This window comes from Penaeus chinensis, chromosome 31, assembly GCF_019202785.1.
Source record: "Penaeus chinensis breed Huanghai No. 1 chromosome 31, ASM1920278v2, whole genome shotgun sequence".
In the NCBI taxonomy this organism is placed as follows: Eukaryota; Metazoa; Arthropoda; class Malacostraca; order Decapoda; family Penaeidae; genus Penaeus; species Penaeus chinensis.
This window is the reverse complement of record NC_061849.1, coordinates 22930495-22935237: the sequence shown is the minus strand read 5'-3', so window position 1 is coordinate 22935237 and position 4743 is coordinate 22930495.

Below are 4743 nucleotides of genomic sequence, written 5' to 3'. Positions count from 1 at the left end.
TAATTTGATCTATTTGTGATTAAGTAACTATAACTGTCTTAAACAATTAATCACCTTACACATTGTCTCTCTCTTGCACGCACACGCACACGCACACGCACACGCACACGCACACGCACACGCACACGCACACGCACACGCACACGCACACACACACACACACACACACACACACACACACACACACACACACACACACACACACACACACACACACACACACACACACACACACACCATCCGTGCCTTCTGTTGTTGTTAGGGGCTTTGGAGACGGATACTGAGGCCCAATATTGGAGATTTCCCCTACTTTGGGCCTCAGCCCTCGACTTAACCAAGTTTGCAGTTCTTTACTTCTCCCCTTTTCCTTTTCCTTATCTTCTCCAACCCCTTCCCCAGTTCAGTTCCTATGGTGTGAGAGACATGTTGAAAGGCTGAGTTTGTGCCAGTCATGATCGGCCACAGGGAGTCATAGGCATGGTATTCTCTTGGTCATTTCTTTAGCCCTTTCCCCTCTTGGGTTCCCTAAGGGGTGGAATGTTTCTCTTCCCTACATAATTCAGGCTTCCCATATTCAGTAATGAAAATTTAGTAACCTTATTAGGGGCATTATAGCTATAGCATTATCAACTCTACTGATCTCTCAGGCAACCCGATTCATGCAGAATCTCATCCAACCCTCAGTACTTGTACCAGAACTGTATCTCCTCAGCAAACTGCTCTATTTAAACAGAAATTGGCCAGTCTGTGGAAAAGACTTACTCACCTGCCTCATGGACTATGGTGCGATATCAGTACAGTGCTACTCCATTCCTCCTAGAGGTCATCGTAAGAACTCCATCAACATTGCCAAAATTACTTTCTATAGACATGACCTTCCCTTTAATGTTTACATTGGTGGAGAATCCCTCCCTGTCTGACCATATCAACCTCCTCCCTGTCAGTGTCAAAATTGTTGGCATTTAGGACATCCTGCCAAACTGCTGTTCCAAAGCCCAATGCCCTCTTTTTGCCCAACCTGGCCATAACCGATCAAATTGCTGTGCACAGTCATGCACATTTGCCAACTGTGGCAGCCCCCATAATGTATTTTATAGGGGCTGCCCCACCTACTCTGCATGAAGCCAGACATGAAGCACATTGATGAGGTTTTTCTCTTACTCCCAACTCTTATAATGTCACTTGCTCTGCCCCTCCCCCACCCTCCCAAGATGTTCCTACACCCTTCCCTATACCTATTTCTCCTAGATCTTACTTCCCCACTTCTACCTCCTACCATCCTCAGTCAAATTCTTTTGCCATTCTAAATTCAGATAACCCAATCGCTACTGCACCCCCCCCCCCCCCCGCCCCCCACACTACCTGTAGCAGACAGACTAAACGTTCCACCCCTTCTCCTATCAAACACTCACCTCAACCTACCTTTACCTTTACTCCTCAGACACCAGTCTTCTCTTCCCTCCCTCTCCATAAGAAAACCTTTGTCTCACAAAACTCCCCAACTAACTTCTTTACAGAAACTCTTGAAGATATTAAAAACTATGTACTCGAGTCCCAAATTGACACCAAGACCCCTCATTCATCCTCAAATTCCACAACTCCCACTCCCTCCACACTCAGTGATACCACTATCCATCCTCCATGCCACTCCCTCTTCCTCCTGTCCTCAACAATTCCTACTTCTACAAACCCTTTGAGAACCATTTTTAGCCCAGCCAAGTGGGACTGATTTTTTTTTTTTTTATTCCCCTACAGCCCCTTACTCTAACTATATCTTCCTCTTCCAATGTTTCCAAAAACAAGTAGGCAAAGTTGACATTTTGGTCAACCTGTCAAACACTGTTGTTCCACAGCCCACTGTCCTCTATATGCTCAGCCTGGTCATGACCATTCAGATTGCTCTGCACAATCATGTACATGTCCCAGTTGCAGTGGCTCCCACAATGTATTTAAAGGAGCTTCCCTGCCTTCCCTTCCCTCCCCTCTTCCCAAGATGTCTTTATATCTTCACCTTTTTGTCACAACAGTGTCTTTCCCCGGATCCTTCCTCTCCTGATGAACCTCCTGCTACTACACATCTTTCCCTTGATCCTCTCCCTTATTCCCTGGGGTTTCCTCCTACTTCTCAGACAAGCAATCATACCCTTATTATCCATTGATTGCTTTTAATGGCTCCTCTGCAGTAGAATATTTGAGGTTTCATTCTCATAGACTTGATTTTCTTTACCTCTTCCTATAACCCATCCACTGTCCTCCAAGAAATATTCCTTATACATCCTCCAGTATCAATTTCCAGTTACTATTTTGTATCATCCCCTCACTCTCTACCTCCATACTTGTTTACTTAAATTTACTTCTCCCCTTTCCTTCCCGTTGACTTTATAGCCCTTGAAACTGTACTTTCTCAACTCCAACAACCTTTCCTGATAGATAATGAGATTTTGGGGTGAATCTACCCTCCTAATCCCTTGTTCTTGTTGTGTAGTGGGGGGGGGGGGGGGGGGGGCTTAGGAGAAGGAGACTGGGGCCCAATGCAGAGGATCACCCCTACCTTGGACCTCAGCTCTCACCTTAACTAATTTTGCATGGTCTTTTCTTCTCCCCCTTTCCTTTTCCTTCTCTTCTTCATCCCCTTCTATTCACTTCCGAAGGTGTGAGAACCCTGCTGAAAGGATGAAACGCTGGCTTTGTGTCAGGAATGAACGGCATCCAGGAGCCATGAGCACGGTATTCCCTTGGTTAATCCCTAGCCCTTACCCTTCATGGGGACCCTGAGGGGCAGACCGTGTCCTCTCCCCATGTACTTCAGGCTCCCTATGGCCAATAATGAAGATTTTTTACCCTTATTAACTTATTAAGGGCGTTAAGGCTTGTTTCTTCATGAAGTAGCCTATCTAAATTTGATTTTATTGGTTTCCCGACCTCTGTCCCTCCTTTAACCACAGCTCCAACCACTGGTATTAATACCCTTTCCTCGATGTTTGCTGTCAACTTGATCCATTCCGAATCATCCACCAAGGTCATTAGTCTCTTCTATAACCATTCTATCCTACTGCGTTATACAACTTTTGAATTTTAACGCATCTTGTCCTGATCTTTAACACCTTTCCCTTTGCCACAATATTTTACCATTGTGCTATATAACCTTTAAAGTCAAGCACATTTATTTCTTCAAACCATTAACCATTAACCACTCTCTACAACACTCACGAAAGCCCAGGCGGTATATATTACCGTATGTTACCCCCCCCCCCCCCACCTACATCCTTGTTCTTCCTACTATCAATATTCACTGAAGTGAAACCTTTGTACTACCCCTCCTAAAACCAAACAAACCCGGTACTCTTCCTCAAGCCTATCGTCCCATAGCACTTAAAAGCTGCCAATGTTAACTATTAGAAAGGATGGTTAACATACTACATCCTCGAATACCACAACCTTATCTCTCCAAATTAGTTTGGTTTTCGTCGTGGCCGAAGCACAGCCGATTCTCTTGCCCATTTCGAGACTAGAATCGCATCAGTATTTGCACGCCGATTCAATTTTAGCTGTCTTATTCGATTTAGAAAAGACATATGACCACGTGGCACCATATCCTTCAACGATGAACTTCTCATGCTGTCCGCGGAACATGGGTGCTTTCATAAAGTCCTTTCTCTTTGCTCATACCTTTTGTGTCAGGTTTATATCTTCTACTTCCTCTTCTTTCCCTCAGTTCGAAGGTGTCCAACAAGGCAGTATGCTCAGCACCACATTATTTCTCATTGCTGTAAACAAATCATTCACGTCTTGTCACAGTTACATCTGAGTCCCAAGCTATCTACCCTGACTGACCTCACTCTTGTAATACTTGTACTGGAACTGTCCAGTGTCTCCCCAACTGATTGCCCTGTCTACGACAATCAGACTGAAAACGACTTGCTTGCGTGCCTTGTTGACTATGTTGCAGCACAATGCTACACCATTCCCTCCCGGGAGCCAGCGTAAGTCCAACACCAATATTGCCAAGATAAGCTTCCGTAGACATGACCTCCTCCATGAAATTTATATTGGTGGAGTGTCCTGCCCTGCCCAACCATATCGATCCCTCTCTGTCAATTTCAAAAATTCCGGCATTTTGGCCACCCAACCAAACACTGATGCTCCACAGCCCACTGCCCTCTATGTCATTCAAATTGCTCTTCTGATTTGTGGTGGCTCCCATAATGTATTTTCTAGGAGGTCCCCTGCCAACAAACTCGAATCTGAGGTTATAGATTCAAACTAGGCCTCAGTCTACGTGAGGTCAGATAGGAAGCACACCAAAGAGGGTTTTCTCTCTCTACCGATTCCAAAACTTGTCGCCCTACTCCCATCTTCTCAAGTTGTCTCATCATCTCCAGTATATCTTCCCTCTACCCCAAACCATCCTACTTCTACTCCCTCTCTCCCTCTTTTTTCCCAGTCTACTGCAATATCTACCACTTCCCTGATGCCTGCTCCTCCTCACTCTGCATGTCGTACCAGACAATCTAAGCGTTCCATTCCATCTTCTACCACATCCTATCCCCACTTCTCTTAAGAAAACCTTTATTTCTCAGACCTCCCCACCAGAAGGAATTCAAAACTTCCTAAACATGACCCAAGGGAATGTTCTACTCCCTCATCCCCCCCCCCCCAATCCCTTGTCCGTTGTTGTCGTGGGGGGGCTTAGGAGGCGGAGACTGGGACCCAATGCTGGGGAACTCCCCAACCTTGGGACTT